The 23,745-nt window shown below is 39.7% G+C and overlaps 1 long non-coding RNA gene across 1 annotated transcript in view; it reads left to right on the top strand.

The window, feature by feature from the left end:
• The window catches only part of LOC134291443 (uncharacterized), a 388,672-nt gene that overhangs the window by 32,619 nt on the left and 332,308 nt on the right, over positions 1 to 23,745 (top strand). The window lies entirely within an intron of this gene.

Genomic DNA, 23,745 nt, shown 5'->3' with positions numbered 1-23,745 from the left:
ACTTCTCCTAAAATGTCCAACTTGCTGCTCAGATTTCTCAAAGACATCATTTTTCCCGAAGACCCTAATCATTTCTAAGTTCCCATTGTCCTCCCCAATATCTCCTAAAAATCCCCAACGTTCCTTAAAAATCCCCAACTTCTCCTAAAATATCCCCAACTTCTCCTAAAATGTCCAACTTGCTGCTTAGATTTCTCAAAGACATCATTTTTCGCGAAGACCCTAATCATTTCTAAGTTTCCATTGTCCTCCCCAATATCTCCTAAAAATCCCCAACGTTCCTTAAAAATCCCCAACTTCTCCTAAAATGTCCAACTTGCTGCTCAGATTTCTCAAAGACATCATTTTTCCCGAAGACCCTAATCATTTCTAAGTTCCCATTGTCCTCCCCAATATCTCCTAAAAATCCCCAACGTTCCTTAAAAATCCCCAACTTCTCCTAAAATGTCCAACTTGCTGCTTAGATTTCTCAAAGGCATCATTTTCCTCGAAGACCCTAATGATTCCTAAGTTTCCTTTGTCCTCCCCAATATCTCCTAAAAATCCCCAACGTTCCTTAAAAATCTCCAACTTCTTCTAAATTGTCCAACTTGCTGCTTAGATTTCTCAAAGGCATCATTTTTCGCGAAGACCCTAATCATTTCTAAGTTTCCATTGTCCTCCCCAATATCTCCTAAAAATCCCCAACGTTCCTTAAAAATCCCCAACTTCTCCTAAAATATCCCCAACTTCTCCTAAAATGTCCAACTTGCTGCTTAGATTTCTCAAAGACATCAATTTTCCCGAAGACCCTAATCATTTCTAAGTTCCCATTGTCCTCCCCAATATCTCCTAGAAATCCCCAACTTCTCCTAAAATATCCCCAACTTCTCCTAAAATATCCCCAACTTCTCCTAAAATGCCCAACTTGCTGCTTAGATTTCTCAAAGACATCATTTTTCGCGAAGACCCTAATCATTTCTAAGTTTCCATTGTCCTCCCCAATATCTCCTAAAAATCCCCAACGTTCCTTAAAAATCCCCAACTTCTCCTAAAATATCCCCAACTTCTCCTAAAATGTCCAACTTGCTGCTTAGATTTCTCAAAGACATCAATTTTCCCGAAGACCCTAATCATTTCTAAGTTCCCATTGTCCTCCCCAATATCTCCTAGAAATCCCCAACTTCTCCTAAAATATCCCCAACTTCTCCTAAAATATCCCCAACTTCTCCTAAAATGCCCAACTTGCTGCTTAGATTTCTCAAAGACATCATTTTTCGCGAAGACCCTAATCATTTCTAAGTTTCCATTGTCCTCCCCAATATCTCCTAAAAATCCCCAACGTTCCTTAAAAATCCCCAACTTCTCCTAAAATATCCCCAACTTCTCCTAAAATGTCCAACTTGCTGCTTAGATTTCTCAAAGACATCAATTTTTCCGAAGACCCTAATCATTTCTAAGTTCCCATTGTCCTCCCCAATATCTCCTAGAAATCCCCAACTTCTCCTAAAATATCCCCAACTTCTCCTAAAATGTCCAACTTGCTGCTTAGATTTCTCAAAGACATCATTTTTCGCGAAGACCCTAATCATTTCTAAGTTTCCATTGTCCTCCCCAATATCTCCTAAAAATCCCCAACGTTCCTTAAAAATCCCCAACTTCTCCTAAAATGTCCAACTTGCTGCTCAGATTTCTCAAAGACATCATTTTTCCCGAAGACCCTAATCATTTCTAAGTTCCCATTGTCCTCCCCAATATCTCCTAAAAATCCCCAACGTTCCTTAAAAATCCCCAACTTCTCCTAAAATATCCTCAACTTCTCCTAAAATGTCCAACTTGCTGCTTAGATTTCTCAAAGACATCATTTTTCCCGAAGACCCTAATCATTTCTAAGTTCCCGTTGTCCTCCCCAATATCTCCTAAAAATCCCCAACGTTCCTTAAAAATCCCCAACTTCTCCTAAAATGTCCAACTTGCTGCTCAGATTTCTCAAAGACATCATTTTTCCCGAAGACCCTAATCATTTCTAAGTTCCCATTGTCCTCCCCAATATCTCCTAAAAATCCCCAACGTTCCTTAAAAATCCCCAACTTCTCCTAAAATATCCTCAACTTCTCCTAAAATGTCCAACTTGCTGCTTAGATTTCTCAAAGACATCAATTTTCCTGAAGACCCTAATCATTTCTAAGTTCCCATTGTCCTTCCCAATATCTCCTAGAAATCCCCAACTTCTCCTAAAATATCCTCAACTTCTCCTAAAATGTCCAACTTGCTGCTTAGATTTCTCAAAGACATCATTTTTCCCGAAGACCCTAATCATTTCTAAGTTCCCATTGTCCTCCCCAATATCTCCTAAAAATCCCCAACGTTCCTTAAAAATCCCCAACTTCTCCTAAAATGTCCAACTTGCTGCTCAGATTTCTCAAAGACATCAATTTTCCCGAAGACCCTAATCATTTCTAAGTTCCCATTGTCCTCCCCAATATCTCCTAGAAATCCCCAACTTCTCCTAAAATATTCTCAACTTCTCCTAAAATGTCCAACTTGCTGCTTAGATTTCTCAAAGACATCATTTTTCCCGAAGACCCTAATCATTTCTAAGTTCCCATTGTCCTCCCCAATATCTCCTAAAAATCCCCAACGTTCCTTAAAAATCCCCAACTTCTCCTAAAATGTCCAACTTGCTGCTCAGATTTCTCAAAGACATCAATTTTCCCGAAGACCCTAATCATTTCTAAGTTCCCATTGTCCTCCCCAATATCTCCTAGAAATCCCCAACTTCTCCTAAAATATTCTCAACTTCTCCTAAAATGTCCAACTTGCTGCTTAGATTTCTCAAAGACATCAATTTTCCCGAAGACCCTAATCATTTCTAAGTTCCCATTGTCCTCCCCAATATCTCCTAGAAATCCCCAACGTTCCTTAAAAATCCCCAACTTCTCCTAAAATATCCCCAACTTCTCCTAAAATGTCCAACTTGCTGCTTAGATTTCTCAAAGACATCATTTTTCGCGAAGACCCTAATCATTTCTAAGTTTCCATTGTCCTCCCCAATATCTCCTAAAAATCCCCAACGTTCCCTTTAAAAGCTGAGAAACAGGCTCTGTCCCAGTGGGGGTGCGATGTCAGATAGAAGAAGGATGCACTTAAATCGTCAAACAAAAAAAATCTTGTAAATTGCCGCACGCATAGACCCCCCATCTGAACAGCACCGCAGCAGAGCTACGAGTGCGAGGGATTTAAATGTATGCTCTTGTAAATAAACTTTCATCGGTGCTTTCGCTCCGTCGAAAAATAAGTTTAGTGCACGTCGCACTTAGTATGCTCACACGATTTAGTAATACCAAACTCCGCCTCGAATACTTCCGCAGCTGGCGCAGGCGAAGATGCGACGCGACAAAGAGCGAACTCGTTTTCTGTTCGCCACGACAGCACCAGCAGCTGCCGTCGTCCTCATGCTGTGGAGCAACAACACACGAACGCGCGAACTGATAGGGTGATGGCCATTGTTTTGGCATGAGGTTTATGCAATTTGGAGTGTTATTTTTAAAATCAATTTTTGGCTAATCTACAAAAGATAGAGTTTTGCTGTCAAAGAAACATTTTTAGAGAACAAGTTTGTGCATGTTTTGTAGAAGAACTTTTTTAACAGAAATAATTTATTCATTTAAAAATTTTCAAAAATACCCCCAAAAAGACTGATTTTTAAGACACTTTTTGCGAACTTTTTGAAATTTGAACCTTTTAAGTAGTTTTTACAAAATCTCCGTCAAAGAAGCTAAGAAAGATGAGTTCATAAGCTTTCGTTTCGAGCATTAATGCTTAATGTACGACTTTTAATTCCTGAGATATTGGGTTTCAAAAATGCACTAATTTGAAAAAATTAAAATGTGAATAACTCACTTAGAAATGATTTCCGACCCTATGTTCCTTGGGCATTTTTTCATAACTTTTGAAGACCTAGCTGCCCTAAAATTTTGTAAAGTCCGGAACCAATCACCCTGTATATATATATATATATATATATATATATATATATATATATATATATGTTGTTGTTGTTTGTTTATTACCAGGGATTTTAACCTTTTATGGGTCATTCATCCCGTATATATATATGTATATAGGACGAAGTAGTCAGTTTTTGTCGATTTCGTCAAGTATGCGTCTTAAGTCTTGAGTCTTGATCACCCGTTGGCTTCGAATCTATAAGCAAGCACTATTAAATGCTGCACTTTCACACTATTGGTTTCGGTTTCTTAGTTATTTTAAATTGATATGACAAGAAAACATTATTAAGCATTAGACATTCAAAACATATTAGGGTTTACTCACAAAACAACTATCACATATAAAAATACTGATATTGAAAATTAAAATTAATATTAATCACAAGTAAATACAATGTCAGCACTGTGAATGAGCAATTTGAATACACGATATATGTACTACTATTGTTGCATATTGATTGTTAAAATTAACCGAATAGTGGAAAGCCCAGACAACAATTCCTAGTCTGCTGACTCCAGAAAGATCCCAAGATTCGTCACAAAGCACAAATATTTTCATTATGATTCACAACGACTCTCGCAACCCTTCCCGACTCAACTGACTGGAACTGTTTTCTGAGTATAGAAACTACTAAGCCCTAGCAGGTTCCTCCTGTTTATCGAGCATTTCTGATAAATCAGCTATACTTCATCTGTAGCAGCCGGTTCGCAATGAACCGTTGGAGGCGCATTAAAGTGTTAAAGATGATATTTTCATTACAAGAATTATAATTTACTTCCTTCACTTTAATACCGTTAAACCCTGTGATCTTGGCTAGGGTGGCCCCTAGGTGTTTAACTCTCTACCCCAAATTTAATACCGGAAAAATATCTGATCAGATGTATAGTTTGGCAATTCTATGTCCATACATCTTTTATCAAGAAGGAATAATGTTGTTTACTGTTATAAAATAATTCAGTTAAAGGGCAGCTAATGCATTGTAATCCAGAATAAACCTACAGAAAATGTCCCAATAAAAACTTAACACTAGTTTAACTATCTACACAAACTAAAAAGTGTTATTATATTTTACCAATGATATCATTATAATCTTGACCCTAACATAGTTTTGCGCTTAGTGTTGTTTCGACAATAGTCACATACTATGCCCTACGACATTGACGATTCTATTGTCTATGGCTCACCTATTTAGCGCCACCCAGCAGGGACTTGGTCTAGTACCCAATTCAGTATATCCGCTCCACGTAATGTACCGTACCTCTTTCGATTTGTGATATATTACGCGGAATATTACTCTCTTCATTCGGATAGCGGCTATGTAACTTATTAGATTCAAAACCTCCATCAAACATGAAGCGATTAATCGGAGACTGAAGACTCTATACCAAATTTGGCTCAGAGACAGGTAATCAGTGAGGTCAGTTTTTCTCGTTTGTCAGAGACGATTGATACGTATTAAGACAAACTTTCCACTGCATCTGCCAGCAATAATCGGTGATCGATCAACATTTCGAGTACCTACCCCAATTTACACAAGAATGCCAAGGATCACCGCTCATGCTTTACAATACAGTTGGAAAAACTAGAGCAACACCTGGCCACAATGATGCATAAAGCACTAAAGCGGACCGGAAGTGTCGGTGAGCCAGCCCCACCTTCACGCTATATTCAAAACATAATTTTACTCAAATAAATTTTTTATGAAAAAATATTTCCTGCGATCGTTTTTTGGATCTACAATTCCCCAATTCAAGTGGCCCAACTTAATTCATATCGAAACCTGGATTATTTTTGGAATTATTAGCAGTTTTCCCTCACAGTAGTCGGAAATTAACAGTCATAAGGCTAACTCCTCATAATAAGCCTAAAATAAGATAGTTTTCATGGAAAAAAACACTGAAAACCATATAGATTGAGGAACTATAGATGTGATTCTATGACCACAAATAAAAAAACTTCTGAGTAGATTCAGTTTTATTAAAAAAAAAATCGTTAGATATTTCACGCCATCAAAACACATCCAGTCGGGGCCCGTGGCGCAGTGGTCCACACGTTCGCTTCATAAGCGGATGGTCATGGGTTCGAACCCAGCCCCGGCACTTGCAGTTTTTCGTCAGTTGCTCTTCCCCCCGAGAGCAGCTGGCACCTGACCCTCTTCGGAGCATACAGCTCCAACGGACCCGGAATTTGGATATCGGCGAACCGCAACTCATAATGGACCTCCCAATCGGACTGGAAAAGGAACAACAGCCAAAACATCAGCATCATCGTGCTCATCATTCTACCGTGGACAGGGTAGAAAAGTTGAAGCAGCACAAGGCACCAGTTCGATATAGTTGAATTAGAATAGAATACATGTAGGCGCTGTACAAAGTGCAGCGCCCAATTGGAATCGCTCACGTAGTGCCCTAGTGGACAAAAGAGCTGTAAATTAGGTTAAGTGAATAAGAATAAAAAAAAACACATCCAATGAATTTCGTCAGCAATAGTCCATACAGCTTTCGAGCCACGATTATTTATATTGTTCTGCATCAAATCATTGGTTTCTTGTATACCAATACTATTCGTATAGTATCCTTCCCGTATGCGTATTTGCCGAACTAAAGTTCATGCGAAAACAACTTTGTTGACCTTAAATATATATGCAAGCCTTTGATTTTCCATAAAACCCTTCAAAGGCTTACCATAGCTATATTGGAAATTTTAAAACACTCATGGAATATTTTACCTCCCTTAATCAACAATCATAATACCAACAACAATTCTATACTGCGTAATTGGTGGGTTTGGTAATTATATATTCCTACCCAAATCTTGAATCTGACAATGATTGGTTTTTGCTCAATGTGTGCAGAAAAAACTGGCACTATTTACGAATTCAGATCAATAATTCATCTAAAAATATAAAAACAGCAAATTTTATATTTTTCCTACAAACTACAATAGATAAGCTTCAATTGCTTCTAACAACACTTTTTTCCAAGTGACACCGTTTTTGAGCGGCAGTCGGTTGAAAGTGTACCGATTCTAAAGTGCGCAGGCTTTACTTACTTTGTTATTAGTTTGATATCATAACTAATGTGGCTTCCGGATTGTTATCAATAACTTTAAAATAACAACATTTGTTATTGAAATATTATCGAAATTCATTGTTATCAGGTGTTATCGAAACTAACAAAACATGTTATCAAATTGGTCTTCCGGGAACATTTTTATGTTATGATTTTTGTTATGTTGCCGCTTATGACAGCCAAGTTTATAACATAATTTGTTATGTTAATCACATGAAAATAACTGATTTTATTACTCAGTTATTTTGCCAAAATAACACATTTTATTATGCTGTTGTTATTCCCTTCTGCTCGGGATCTCATGCATCATCGTCGCGTTGCCAGCAAAAAAGAAGCTGTCCGTTTAGGTGGATCGCTCTTCCCTGATCGCGTCAGCCGTACTCCGCTCTTCGACCAGGAGACTCCTTTTTGGCCAGAGCTAGCGTTTTGCGGAGCTTCAACAGGCCCTGTTTCAGGTCCTTACTGATGTTAGTCCGCCCGCTCGTGAAGCCGATCAGCTCGTCCAGCTGTTCGGTAACTACCAACATCTTTGGTAGTCCACTGCTTTGCGGTTCAGCGCCCGCGTGAGGTTCGCGCCGATCGTCAGTGCTTCCTCGTGCTCCTCCTATTGAAACTCCTGCAGCTTGCTCGCTGGTGGGTACACCAGCCCCTCGTAATGGCAATCGCGCCAATCCTCCTCGCGCGAACGGGTTCAACGCCGTTCCGTCTGTCGTTCCGTTTTCGATCACTCAGTTTTGGTATTTATGTAGTACTCATTGCTGTTGGGCACTCTTTTTTTATTCCTGTTCGGGTCTGTCACTGCGACCAGTTTTTAGATCTATTGTGACATTACCCGTATCCTTAGTGTATGTCGCATTACTCAATTGCCATGAGCCTCTACACGAATTTGCCCTGTCCCGCTCACTCCCACAGAACATTTGAAAACAGCGCGCACAGTAAAAGTCAAATTTGACTTTTACTGTGCGCGCTGTTTTCATGTTTTCTGTGGGAGTGAGCAGTAGGCCAGATTCGTGCAGAGGCTCATTGAAGGGCAATACAGTATCGATTTTGATACAGTGTTTGTTTTGTTTTCTTGGAAATTTCTTTCTTATAGAAAACAAAACAAGAGCACTGATAATTGGCCATGCATCGGAAACCTAGCATCAGCCTTGTTTACCGCTAAATTCTCCCAAGTAAGAAGTTTAGAACCTGGGTTTTAACATTAGCAGCAATACCACTCCAATAATGGAACATATGTGTTCAGTAATAAGGATTCTAGTATGTTCCTTGCGTACTAGCACTTTCCAGTCTTCGAAGAGTTAGTACATACATGGATTCCTAACCCAATTTGATTTCTTTTGCATTGAGTTTAGCCTCAGATGGTGAGGTGTTTAACTATATGCAAAGTAAAGTTGGTAAACTTAGATTTATTTAAAAACTGGAAGTCACCAAAACACCAGTAGCAAGGACTAAATACTGTAATTCCTTGAATTACCAGAACACATCCCAAAATTGAAAAATAGGACGACACTAGATTTCGGTTTGGTAGATCTTTCACCGCTACGCAACCCAAAAAGGTGTTCTACCCACGCTACATCCTTCAGCACGGGTCGCCTGACACCTTGGGTTGGGGTTACCTGTTTGGTGGACTTTTACCCCCGGAACAGGTGGTCCGTAGTATTATTCTAAGCCGGCAGCTACACGGGTCCCCTTAGAGCCACTACTATCCCTCATTGCCAATCCCTCTATGCAAGCAGGGAGGCCTCCCGAGAGTTAGCACAGGACCTTGTGGAGGCTGAGCTCAGAGCCGAATCAGCGCTAGTCAGTATCACCCGACCTTACTAAGAGGATAGAATACCGTCGCTACCAGCTCACTTGTGCGTAGTCACCTAAACGTGTACCATCTCAGTTACCGATTCAAAGCAAAATCAGTATGCCGTAATAAGGAACTTACTGGCGTCGTTCCTGATGTGCCCGAGGCACCCTAGCTGAGCTGTGGCACTTAGGAAGCGGTGCCATGTTGCTTGTACAGAGTTGCTTACGGATGTGTGGAATTTCCGAAGAGGCCCAGCAGAGCCCACTGCTGGGTCCCCGCCACGCCTAGGTTAACTCCGTTTGAGCAATCCGTATGCCCCGGTGCTCGGTCACCTCCCGCTGCCAAAGGGGGTAAGTCCACACTGGTGTGTGGATATGGTTCGCTTGGAAAAAAAATCCTAAGCTCCCATCCTGCTGCCCCTGCATTGCCGGTGGGGTGTAGCGTTCTACAATATTTTCCACGCAAATCCGCATGCCACAATCAACACATGTTCGTTCACGAACGGTCGTTATTGCTGCGAAGTAAATGTCATCCAACACATAAGTAAGTATGTAAGTTGTGAAAATCTACCACGTGCTAGAAGCGCACTATATGTAGCATTTCCCAGCTTGCGGAAGACAACGCGTGGTTCTCACGCTGCCTGGCGATAAATGTGCTATTCCACACGTAGGTATCGATGAACATTACGAAAGCACGCCAAGCCCCACACTTCACGACGTTGCACGTTACTCAACATGTGGCCGACCGCGCGAATATCAATATCCCCACTCCCGCAGGCTTCGGCGAATATCCTCAGCCAATTTGTCATGGCGTCGCCGCTTGTCTGTTTGTGTTGTGCAGCTCGCCGCTGGAAGCGAAGTCGAACGAACAGTGCGCCCCAGGAAATCTAAATGTCGATGCACGTTTTCTACCGAGTGCTTATTATCTAACAGGCATCTAAAGCAGCACGGAATCATTACTGAGCGCGGTTATTCGCAGTGGTAAATGGTAAGGGGTCTGTGTAATTTCTGGTTGCGATACATGTGAAGCATTCCATATCATCAGATACACATAGCCAGCCTAACAAACATTATTGCTGCATAACAGATGAATAAGCTGCTCTTAAACTTAATTTTAAAAATTTTAGCTGATTCGAGTCAAGTACGAGACACTGAGACGACCTTACAGTTGAGGTCGAAAGGATGCAAATTCTTAGTGGAATTAAAAGGAACAGTACTTAACCCGATTTTCTTTTTACTGAATAAGCTGTTATTCAGCTATCATTGTTAGTTGGGAGATTCAAATACACCAAACGCTTACAGCAAAGAAAAAAATCAGCAAAACGAATTGCTGAATATTCAACAAAAGTTGTGCCATATCCCGGGGGAGCGACCTAGTTTTGGCAAGCCGAAAACCTCCAAAAAAAGCAGAAAAAGACGAAAAATCCTGTAAAACCCGCAAAAATGCAGAGGGATCTTCAACAGACTGGCACAAATACACAAATGTCGGAAAGATCCACGGGGCACCCCCTAGGATTATGCATTTGGATGAGTAGAACAACACGAGACATATTTAGCCATTGGCGGAGGTAAATAGGGGAAAGGGGGCACTTACCTGCCTAAACTCTAAATTCCTGTTTAACTAGATACCACATATAGATACGCCAAAAATGTTCTAGAAAAAATATTAAATACATAGAATGATTTTGGCGCCATAAAATGTCACAAAATATAAAAAAAAACAAAAAATAACCTAAACATCCCGGGTACACACACTCAATTTTGAATACCGTATTCGGTAAATTTTTGACGAAATTAGAACAGCTGAATACAGTTCACCTTTTGCTCCCGTTTTTGACAGTTTGTGTACTGAGCCTCAGTAAAATCGATTACCGAAACTACTGAAATCATACTGCTGTTCTAATTTCGTCAAAAAGTACCGAACAGGCAATTCTTCATTACACCAACGAAGCTGAAGCCATGAAAATATTTGACACTTCTCATGTCATTTTGCCAGACCACACACATGCACGAAAAAGACGGATCATATATTCTACTTTATCGATATGAACCTGTGCACGAATTTGCCCTGTCCTGCTCACTCCCACAAAACATTTAAAAAAAGCGCGCACAGTAAAAGTCAAATTTGACTTTTAGGCATCGTACACAAATTACGTAACGCTAAAGGGGGAGGGGGGAGTCTAGCTTAGCGTTACGAGCCATACAAAATATTTTAGGTTTTCATACAAAAAACGTTACATGGGGGAGGGGGGGAGTCTGAAATCGCTGATTTTAGCGTTACGTAATTTGTGTACCATGCCATGCTCATGTTACATCTGTCAAAATGATCTTAGAGTTGTCAGTCATTTTGAGGTTAGGTTCGTTGGTGCAATTAAGAATTCAGGATTAATTGTGCAGGTCACTTGACTACTTTGTTTTTCTCGCCATACAAATGTGGGCCGGTCTAGTCAGGACACTTGACAAGTAATTTCGAGTGAAGTCTAAAACTTGGACTACTGGGTCGCCATGTTGGCATTTTGGGCCATGCTCCCATCACAAACATACAGACTTAACACTCTTCAAAAGGGCTTGGCACAAACTACGAATTTAAATTTCTTTTGATTTCCGCGATCCTTCCAACAAAGGCACCCGTGATTGAAAAAAGTGTAAAGAGTGCCGAAAAGCAGTACTTTTCGGTACAATTTTCAGCATATCCGGATGCGTGGAAAATTCCCTTCGTAAACCCTAAACTTCGCCCAAGATACCGTTTTCTCCTCCGATCGCAGTACACAGTTGTGAAGAAGTGTATCTGTCACTTCTAACATCAATATAGATATACAATACAATAACACTCACTGTAGAAAGTTACTGATAGAAATTAGGAAGTCTTTCTTATGAACACGATACAAGGCCTTAGCGAAGAAAAGTAGGCCGTTATATCGCCATTACCCCTACGGTTGGGGAATATGCAACGTAATTACCAAAATGATTATTTTACCCCTATTCCCCTGCCGGAATCTGCTTCTGATTAGCACAGAAACACACAACCTTTCGGTCAATCTCTCCCGCACAAACACGTCGATGGCTAGCCACAACACTTGAAAGTAGCATCCCTTTTTGTGCTACACGACTGTTACTGAACAGACTACCCTGTTACTCATTGCGCTCAATAGATAGTGTTAGCACTACAAACTCCCGTACAACGACCAGCAGGCTACTATCACTATCTCAAAAGCTCTTTTGGGAACGGCCGGTTAAGTGGGTGCATACTGCATATGAAGCAGCAGTAGCTACTTCAGGCACGAACACTGAGCTAGGTAGGAACTACACTCAGCGAAAAAAACTAGCGAAATTCATCGAAATACCTTATGAAAATTTGCTATAACTAATTCTTATGGATGACATAAGAATACCTTATGAAAATTGATCGTGCTTGCTATGACAAATTTCATAAGATAGGCTTATGAAAAGAACAAAAAAATCTTAAAATGATGCAGACTGGATTCGATCCATGAACGTCGGGATCACCGAGCCCGTGTTTTATCCACACGGCTACCGACGCTTGAAAATACCATGTTGCTAAACATCAATAAAAGCCAAGCTGTGAGACGATTTTACGTCATAGAGTGACCTTATGAAATTCATCCGAATCATTATGAATTATTTAAAGGCCGTTTCATAAGTTGGGCCTCATGGAAATCTTAAGGTTATTTGGCTGAGTGTAAATACCTGGTCGGTTATGAAACTCACGTGGCACGAAATGTGAACGAACGAGGCTTCGGTTCCCGTTGGGAAAGCCGGCGGCGGCGACAGTAGGCGGTACTGTGAGTGCGATTGACTATGTAACTTTGCACCGTCCGTCGAACAGAGTGCGGAATAAGGGAGCGCTTGGAACTTGGAACATTTAGCGTTTGTACGGATAAATAGCAGACCATCCATATTTGTGCTAAATTTTCAAAATAATCATGTGTAGCATTGCAAAATAGCGTGATTCGCCAAATGTTGAACAGTTTCTGAAAATCTTATTATAAATTGAACTTAGATAATTTTAAACGGTAGATGCATACACATATGAGTGCCTTGATTTATCTAATTTCCGTCATTCGAAGCACTGATTAATAATGATCTATCTATGTAGTTTTTTTCATGCGCATTGTCTAATGCCTCATTCCCAATTTGATATCAAAATACTAAATCTTAAGTTAACTTAAACCTAATGTAATAATTTCTTGTAATATCACTACTTTACATTTAAAATAAATAGATTTAAAAAGTATCCTTCGAATTCTATTTTCGTCTACTCCGTGTCTATTTCGGGCACACCATAAATTCAGTACAGTCATTGCATAATTATGGGTCACTCTGTCACAATTATTAGTCAATTCACCATAACACAGATAATCTACACGCAGAAAAATGGCGCTTGTTTAAAACAATAAAACGCATGGTTGATTTTCAAACTAAGGAATTACTTATTCCAAAGTTATATTTAATTGTTTTCATTTAGAGTTTATCGATAAAAACAACCGATTACCATCATTTCAAATAATGTCAAAAATTTCATTTGTTTCAACAAAATAAAAACCATAAACATGGTCCGAAAGCACTCACACATCTATAAAATGCTTACCCCAACATCGCCACAACGAAGAAGGTGTAGCAAATCCATCACGCCAACTTCCAAGTGCAGCTTTGGCCGTGATAGATAACGCGCAGGTACTCACGACAGCATCCACAAAAAGTTGATCGGTTTCACCTTTTTTGTCTTTTTTTAGTCGTTCTCCTCCCCATTCGCTTACCGACGCTCTAAAAATAGATTTCCGAACTGCCGCAGCTGCTGCCGTCACCAACACAATCACATTCCGGGTTTGTTTGTGGCAAAAGTGCAGTCGTTTGAATCAATCCATTATTTCATGTTGAAAATACCATATCTCTGTGTGTTTTAACAAACTGTCAACAATTTCGACAAATGAAAATATTTGTATTATCCAACAATAGAAACGTTCAGTTTAAACTAGAAATCAGTTTGTCGCTATAGCAAACTGAAAAATCGGTTGATTTAAACTAGAATTTAATTGTGTTTACAATTTATTTTTCTGCGTGTAATTATCTGTGTCGATGCTATTGAAATGGAACTAAAGCCTGGAGCACATAGCGTCCGTTCCGTCGAGGTTTGCGTTTTTTTGACAGTTTTCCCATGGGAAATGTGTCAAACTACTGTCACGCACACGCAAACGTATGCATTGTGTGGGGCACTTAACCATATTTGACCCGTAATTGTGCTATGACTGAACATAGGATGGTCAAAAATAATGATACGACTACCGAAGCTGTATATTCAAAAACTCGGTCAAGTCCTTCACAATCCGAATTAATTAATGTTTTCAAAGTACTTCTGGTACTACTGAGCAAAAAACTTTTACATTGAGATAAATGTACTTATTTAATAAAAGCCAAAATAATTTAGTTAATAATTTTGCCCACCAGATCATAATACATCATAACGGACATCACAGTGCAACCTCGCTTTCACAGTTGGCTCTGTCACGACTTTGGTATGTGTGTGCGACCCCTACTCTATTCGGCAAATTTTAAGACAAAGCCACAAGGCAAAAGTCGTCCATATATCGTTCCTTGATTGCACGCTTATGAGCTGAGAAAACAGCAAGTGAGTGTAACTCTTTGCAAATGAGTGTTCCTATCCCTGAGTGCAACGAAGAAATCTTTCTCTATAGTTGTGAAATAAGATGTTCTGTATACAGTAAAATACGCACACATTTGCATGCATCCTCTCTTGGACGAAGAAAAAATCTAACGTTAAAGTACAACAGAGCTTTTGTGGGGTATGAATTCAATCTCAGTTCAATTAGTGAACTCTCTAAAATAAAAACTCTCATTTTTGGTTAACATCCATGCCGCACAGGGACTGTGTTGGAAACACACATTTTTTAAAATTGCTCGTACGCTCACATTTTTGCAAAATATCAATATTTATCGGTATTTGAAGGTGGTTTATAAACCCAGTGAGGTTGCCATGTCGAAATTATTGCAAAATACATGCTCATGTGAGCGTACGAGCAATTTTAAAAAATGTGTTTCCAACACACTGCCCATATTCGCATAGTCGATGTAACCACCAACGTCTGCTCTGATGGGAAAACACGATTTTATAGATTTTTTTCCGGATTTACATATGCACCGACTATTTGAATGAAATAATCTGTCAGTTTCGTGGATTATAGCTACAAAAAGTGAGCCGCAATGATTTTAAGATGTTTCTTGTAATTTTTCCATATTTAAAACGTGTACGTCAGCTTATGCGACCATTCAGTCGTTTTGATGAATGATTACACGGATAAGTTGACGTAACAACCAGATTGCTATGACCGTTATGTTAGCTATTACGGTACCCGTTTTCTGAACACGTGTTAGATTTCTTTCCGGAATGTCCGTCTTCTTCTTCTTCTTCTATATGGCTCTACGTCCCCACTGAGTCTTGGCCTGCCGCGCTTCAACTTAGTGTTCTTTGAGCACTTCCTTAGTTATTAATTGAAGGGCTTCCTTTGCTTGCCATTGCATGCCCAGGGAGTCGAAAAAAATTTCCCGGCCGGAACGGGAATCGAACCCGGGTCTCCGGCTGAATGTCCGTATTCGTGCGTTAAATACATTCTTTGTTGATAAGCAGCAGTCCCGACTCGAAAGAAGATGTACTAAGGGGCTGTCCATAAAGCACGTGGTCATTTTTTTGGGACTTTTCAACCCCCCCCCCCCCCCCCCGTAGTCATCAGTCCATACAATTTTTTTTATTTGTTCATACAAAATGGTCATTGGCCGAACCCCCCCCCCCCCCCCTCACGACCACGTGGTTTATGGACAGCCCCTAACCGCGGTTTCAGAAAAAAAAGCTAACACGTCACATTCTGAAAATGTGAACTATCTGATAGTGCGGTCGAGCGTACCATAAAGCGTGGGCTTCGTAGTAAGATTCACAGTTGGTCGGCTTTAAATCAGACCGGACCAACTGTTTTACAATGATTATTGGAAAACGTCCTGCAAGAAATTGGGATATCAAAGCATGTGCATTATTTCTTGAAATACTATGATTCCTTGGCTTATCTTTACCTGTCCAAAAAATCGCCTAGTCCAATTTGACTTTATGCCGACCAGTTTTCTTATTTCGTTTAATGTGTGCAAAATACCGGAATTATCATTAATCCCCAGGCTCTGCGATGGATCCCAACAGCTTCTTCCAATGCACCTTGCAATTGGCAGTCTATGTTGAAAAGGTTATTTTATGCCTTGTCCAAAATATGGTGTTGTACATAACTATTTATTAAGAAATACCACTATCATTAAAAACGGCTACGCAGTCTTGAAATTAACAAACGATGTTTATCACTTGCCCAACGTTTCGACACGGGGTTTGTGTCTTCTTCAGGGGGAACTAGTATTTAATACATGTACTAATTGGTCTGTTACATATTTTTGTCACAAACTGTTTGCTCTCATCAACTTACGGTCAAACTTTAACTAATTCAATAATGCTCATAACTAAACTACTGCTTGAAAATCTATTTAGATATTTAAGGAGAACAAAAAATGTGTCCCCGGAACAGGCTGACAAAATCGGTTGACTGATGTATAATGAAGCGGATAAAACACGGCAGGCTGAGGTGGGCTAGGTACGTAGCTCGTGTGCCAGAGAAATGACAAACTTATAAGGAGCCGTTGGCTTCGTGGTAGGGCGCGCACGTTGGCCTTTTAGGTCTTCCTCAACTGCATTTTGCGGCCCTAAGGGGCTCCAAAATCTCAGGGCGACTGGAAGCGATTGATCCAGGACTAAGACCAGTGGAAACGATTACTTCAATCGGCGTAGACTCACCATTACGAGTTGTAGGCTATCAACTATCAAATTGTTAAATTATTGGCATGTTGTTGTCAAATCATCATAAATGTTTCAGTACCTTCATTGCATCCATAATAAGTATTAACCCTCAAAGCCCCAGGACAAACTTTTTATTTTTAACCGGCTGATACTCAGGAACTATAAAAATAAGCGGTTTACTCTATGATCGATGGGAAGAGTTGTACTTCATGCAAGGGTAGTTGTCAGACCGGAAGTCCATGCTTGATCCCGATTTTGCACCGGAAATAAGTGTTCCCTGGTTCAATGTTTCAGTGATTCGTCTATGAATCTGGCATTTTAAAATAATTCTGAACTCTTTAACAACTTGAACTGGTAGGCCAACGCAAGAACACAATGCTGAGGTTGTTTTCTAGCATGAGTTGCATGTGAAACTTGGTCCCAGATGTTTATTTCCGGTAGGACTCGGGGCGCATTGCTCCCAATGCTCTATAATCAGTTTGCACCTGAAAAGATTATTTCAAAAGTTTAATGTCTATGAAGAATTTGTTCGGTATACCAGAATCTTTCTTTTAAAAGTATAACTCATGTGATTAATCTATCTAGAATTCAAACACGGGTCATACTTTAAGCCAATTTAATTACAAGACTATTGCATACTTTTAGGCGTTTACCGGTTTCTGTCTCAATTTACAAAATTGACTCCACTCTGTAAAAACACGTTTCGGTAAGAAATTAAAGGCCAGATTTTGATTCTTATTTAATAGATTTACCGGCAATAAACAGCTTTTTATTGAAAAAATAGCCAATAGGCAGCTGTAGAACATATCGCCACAACATTGCACCAGGGAACACTTATTCACGGTGCAAAATCAGGTTCAAGCATGGACTTCCGGGTCGACAACTACCCTTTCAAGAAGTACAACTCTTCCCATCGATCATAGTGAAAACCACTTATTTTTATATTTTATAGTTCCTGAGTATCAGCCGATTAAAAATAAAAAGCTTGTCCTGGGGTTATGAGGGTTAAACATAATTGATAATATTCACTATGAAAGTTGTTGATAAAGCCTGTATCCGCAATAATCGGGACACAGAAGTATGGCAGTAACTCTGTACTGAATCAATAAAAATTGATCAAAAATTCACTGAGAACTCATTGATGTATGTTTATTATTTGTGCAAAATTTCATTAAAATCGATGCATTACTTTTAACTGTGGATGAGAAACAAACAGACGTGGTTTTTAGGATTTTGTACAATCACCACCAATTTTTATTCGTATACTAGATGGTTCTTTTCCGCTACAATTCAAAGTTCTGTGAGGATAATTATGAAATTTCGTGAGCAGTTATGATACTTATAGATACACCTTCTTGCAATATTTCATTAACTTTTATCGATTGGATTGAAAGACACTGGTGTTGATAGGGGATAGTGTTAGTGAAAATGTTTCATGTTTTTCATGTGCGATGTTTGCCCATTCATAACTTTTGAATATCTCTGCCAATTTTCATGAAATTTTCACAGAAGGTAGTTGATTATGTGTTTATTATCCCTGCAAAATTTGGTGATTATTGGTGAAGTACTTTCAACAATACAATCGAAACAATAAGGGGTGCTCACTAATTGTTGTCTGAGGGGCTAAAATCACGGTTAGCCCCAATATATGTTTCGGCTATAAAATTGTTGATAGTGCATCGATTTTTTTGAAATTTTGCCTATGCAAGGGATGTATATTGAGAGGTTTGTGTAAAAAATTTAGCCATTTCTTTTGCCAAATTCAAAAGTTACAGCGCTGACAAGCTAAACCAGGGGCTGTACAAAATTCAATTGCTCGCGTTCTACTGTTTCATTGCTACAACAAAAGGTACTTCACCGATTCAATTGAAATTTTGCAGGTGAAATAAACATATCTTGAGATATTATCAAGAAAAATTTGACCAATTTTAATGTATATATTGCAGAGTCGCAGCCATATTTCAGTGTCCCGATTATTGCGGATACAGGCTTTATTGAAAATGATTTTCAGGCATCTGAAATCAAATAGTTAGATATCTCAAATATAAATTATGTTTATGTCAATAAATTATCTCAATAAATAATGTTCAATCACGTTTTATAGGGAGATTTTAGTTTTCTTGTACACAGACGTCAGTATTGCGACCACATGGTGGTTACGTCAAAACGTTCTTTCCAATATACTCACATGTTTTAGAACAAACACATTTTTTTAATAATTGGAGCATATGCTATACATGGTGTAGGATATGTTAAGCTAAAAAAGTGGGTTTTGACCTATGTGGCGTTTACGTCACCTATGCGAATATGGGCAGCACAGTCATTGTGCGGCATGGATGTTTACTAAAAATGTGCAGGCCGAACACATTTTTGAGCGTAGCCGTTTTTGCGTGAACCTGGCGGAGTGAAAATTGAACGACGACGAAGAACAATTGAGCTATCTGCTGCTTTGGTGCGGTTTCCTTCTTCATACGAAAATTGGGGAAAAACGTACGCTCGTTAGATGGAAATTAAAACGTAAAATGTAGGTAATTTATTTGATTTTCAGTGCTACAGTGACATGATATTGATAGTCTACATCTTTATCCTTCCATTTATTGAGGCAAAGGTAATTTGAAATATCCGTGATTGACTGTTTTCCGACTGATATGACGGGAATTAGCGCATATGACGAAGTAGACGTAAAACGTCAACTTTTCACTTAGCAAAAGAACTATAAACGGCCTACTTCTTTTCATTAAAACAAAAGTGCAGGAAAGTACAACTTTTTGACACTTGTGCTGAAAAGTATCACGTTTTGGCACTCTTGCTAACATACACTTCTCGTTCATTTTCGTATGTGTAAACAATAGCAGGATGAACTGCATGTTAAATATGACTGATCAGCCATGATACTCATGCATAGCTCGTTTTGCAGATGTTTGTTACCGAGAAAAGATCCCATTCAAATAGTATTTTCCGCCTAGGGGCAAGACACTGTGCAAACGAGAGTAACTCTGAGAAAATATGAGTAACTCTTTTCACCAATGATCGACGAAATTTGTTGAAAAACACCCCTAAAACTGCAAGAAAAGCGAGATATCGGGCAACATTGTTTTGATTTTGCGATAAATCAGGCAACACTTATGTAAAAACTAGGAGTGGGTAATGTCTGAGACATAACCGCAATGTTGACGTAGGACAAACGAGATTCCGACTTAATAATATAATGTTTGTTGTTCTGATAATACAAATGGGTGGACTGATGTGTGGAGTAAAGTTGTCGCTTTCGCTGAACACATTCATAACCCAACAAACATTTTTGCTGTATAAGAGTAGAACAAATCACTATTAAGCTAACTTTAGCTCAAGAAGCTGTTATTCAGCTGGTTCGGTTACTTGGGAAGATGTTGACTAGTTCAAGAGTTATTTCGTTTTGAAGAGAAATGATCAATTTACTCTTCTACGAGAGAATTTTCATCGAGCGGATAAAATTATTAGATAATTGAACGGCGTTAGATAGATCCTTTTAATTAAAGTTTAACGGGAAACTCATTCGACAATACGTTGTTTTCATCTGGGAAGAACATTAGTGGCCGACTTCACTATTGCTGAACTACCAAGCTTTCGGTCTGTCGCTTTTAATTATCCGAATCATAACTCTTGAGGAATCATTTTCGCTGATCCTGGAAAAGACCGTTTGTAAAACGGAAGATTTTGGCAAGACAATTATTGCATGAAATAGTCACGCAATGCGAGTTGATTTTACCCATACTGAATGCGGCCGTTTGCTGTCGTGGATGAGATTCCTGGTGCTGCCACTACGATAGCCGAGAGAGTCATCGCTGAGTTTGTGTGCTGCTGCCTAGCTGGGATGTGACATCTCCCTTCTCCTTGTCTGATCCAAGGAAAATGACGAAAGATAACAGAGGAAACAGCTGTTATGCCCCTAGATTAGCAGATGAAGCTCCTCCCATTCGGCGGGCTTTCCAGTTAATTCCGTTTGCATGACCCGCCCACATTGTGTCAGAAATTTCGTGTAGAAAGATAAGTCGACAATGATTTTTCATAAGGGCCTAACTAACTTGATCGATTTCTCTTCGTCGACTCTCTCTTTCTCTAGTAACTTGATCAAAACAAACAAAATCATTATTCTTTTTGTTTCCATAGCAACATGTAGTCGTCTTCTTCGCATTTCAACCAAAAAATCTTTGGAAAACTCAATACACATTCTGTGATAACACAAAGAGAGGATCGATGAAGAGAACTCGAAAATGTCAGTTAGGCCCAAATGAAAAATCAGTGTCAAAGTGATCGATTTTGCTGTTGCTGAGCCACCAAGCATTCAACCATTCACTTTCCGAATGCACTACATTTTTACCGATCGATGAAATATATCCGAAAATTATCCGATTCATAACTCCTAAGGAATAATTTTCTCTGGGACTGAAAAGGTCCGTTCAAATAACGGTTGGTTTAAGAAAGACAATTGAAAATTATCCGCACTGAATGCGGGAAGTCATCGAAAACTGCCGCCGCCTGCTGCCGAGAATGAGATTCCTAGTTCTATCAGAGAGATAGTCGAGAGTCGTCACTGGGTTGGTGCGCAGCTACGCAGCTGCGGACGTAACTTCCATTATCCTTGCTGGGCCCACCGCTTACAGCCGTGGTCAGTGGATAAGATTCCTGGTGCTATCACTCGTCGCAGTTGACGTGATGTTGCGCAGCCGCGGAGGTGATATCCACCTCCACCTTCCCTGACTGATCCTACGAAAATGACGATAGAAATCAGAGGGAACAGCTTTTATGCCCCTAGATTAGCAGATGAAGCTCCTCCCATTCAGTTGGCTTTCCAGTTTATTTCGATTGTAGGACCCGCCCCGCATGCTTCAGACGCTTCAAACGATTTTCAACCAAGAAATGAGAAAAAATTTCATTAGACAAATAAAGTAACCAACATAGAAAGATTTAGATCATTTTAATTCGAAAAATGCTAGAATTAAACAAGGGATCGTCCCATAATTACGGAACGCAAAAAATAGTGATTTTCAACTCCTCATCCATATCCATCACCCCTTCCCTTTAAACGTGACGTAATTTATGGACGCTCCCCAATGTTTCGCCACACTTTTCTCGATTGATGGAATGAAATTATCTGATTTACAACTCTTGAGGAATCATTTTTGGTGGTCCTGGAAAGGACCGTTTGATTAATTGACGATTTTAGGAACGAAATGGCATGGAAACATCATGTCACACAATGCGTGTTGGTTTTCTCCTTGCTAAATACAGGATGCCACCGAAAACTGGTACGCCGCTTTCTGCCATGGATGAAATTCCTGGTGCTAACCGCACGATAGCCGAGAGTCGCGACTGGGTTAATGTGCCACTGCTCAGCTGTGGAGGTGACATCCACCATCCTTGACTGATCCAACGAAAATGACGAAAGAAATCAGAGGACACAGCTTTTATGTCCCTAGATTGGCAGATGAAGCTCCTCCCATTCGGCTGGCTTTCCAGTTTATTTCGGTTGCATGTCCCGCCCCGCATGCACCAGACGCTTGAAACGGTTAATCGACCGAGAAATGAGAAAAATTTCATTTAACGAATAAAGTAACCAAAATATTGGAAAATGTAGATCATTTTAATTAAAAAAATGGTTTAATTAAACAATGTTTCACGAAAAATGGTCTGGATAGGATCAAGCGGTGCTAAATTCCTAATGGAACCATTAGCGGCCGGCATCATTATTGCTGCGGGGCCACCAAGCATACAATTTTTCGGTTGCACCACACTTTTACCGATCACCGGAAAGAAATAATTATCTGATTCACAACACTTGAGGAATAATTTTCGATGGTCCTGAAAAGAACGATTTCAGACAGAAAATTGACATAAATTTATCATGCCATGCAATGCGTGTTAGATTTCCCCGTGCTGAATGCTGAACGCCGTCGAAAATTGGCCCGCCGCTTGCTGCCGTGGATGAGATTAGTGATCGCCTTCACTGTTGCTGAATCACTACCAAGAATTCAATCTTTCACTTTTTGGTTTCACTACACTTTCTCGGTCGATGCAGGAAATATATCCAATTAACTCTCTAGGAAGCATTTTCGATGGTTCTGAAAAGAACCGTTTGAATTATGGACGGTTTTAGGAAGAAATTGAAATCAATTCATCATGCCATCCAATGCGCATTGATTTTATTCGCGCTGAATGCTGGACGCTGTTGAAAATTGCCCCGCCGCTTGCTGACCTGGATGTCTTCCTAATGCTATCAGCAATGCGCCGCCGTCAATCAATCCGTGATTTTGCTGCTGCCTCTGCCACAACCTCCGAGCAATCGATGAAAAGTTTCCTTGGTCTGCCGCGTTAGACGGTTAGAATGCGAATGTGCAACAGCTCCCAGCTCCCTTGTCGACCAACGCCGAGCCGACACGGCCGTCAAAGAATAATGAGCGAAAACGCAAACGAAGAAAGTGGGCAGCTCTCGTTCGATGCGTTCACCACGAGACGACAAAGTCAAATGAGGTATGATGCGAAGAAGCAGTAGCTTTTATATTCGACGGGAGTGCTCCAAAATGTGCTCGATCGTGATTGGCTGGAAAAAAGATGGGTTCACTTTTCCCAATTTTTCAATAGTTTCTTATTGAAAAATAGCTAATGTTATTATTGGACATAATTGGTGTAAAGATTTGCAATCGATTGGTGCCAAAATTTTTAAAATTCAACAAGAATTGGCCGAGTTATTAACGCTCAAAATCTCCACTTCAAACGTAACGCGGCCGATTTCTGAAAATTTAGAATGACACCCGGTATAGAAAAGAGAGACGTAGTCCTACGTCAAAATAAAATTGTTTAAAATATATAATTTACGTACATTACTGTTTGAGTTATTCTTCCTACGCTTAGTATTGCCCTCAATTAACTAAATAAATACAACAGCTTAAGATATTTGGTTGGTTTTCACCATCAAATCGTTCGACAAACGATCGGGAAAATTACATCAGAAACCTGCTTTTTGATTTTATTCATTTTTCTCACTAA

Source organism: Aedes albopictus, chromosome 3 (genome assembly GCF_035046485.1).
Source record: "Aedes albopictus strain Foshan chromosome 3, AalbF5, whole genome shotgun sequence".
Taxonomy (NCBI): domain Eukaryota; kingdom Metazoa; phylum Arthropoda; class Insecta; order Diptera; family Culicidae; genus Aedes; species Aedes albopictus.
The sequence above is the reverse complement of the archived record's forward strand: the minus strand, read 5'-3'. Positions and strand labels throughout refer to the sequence as shown.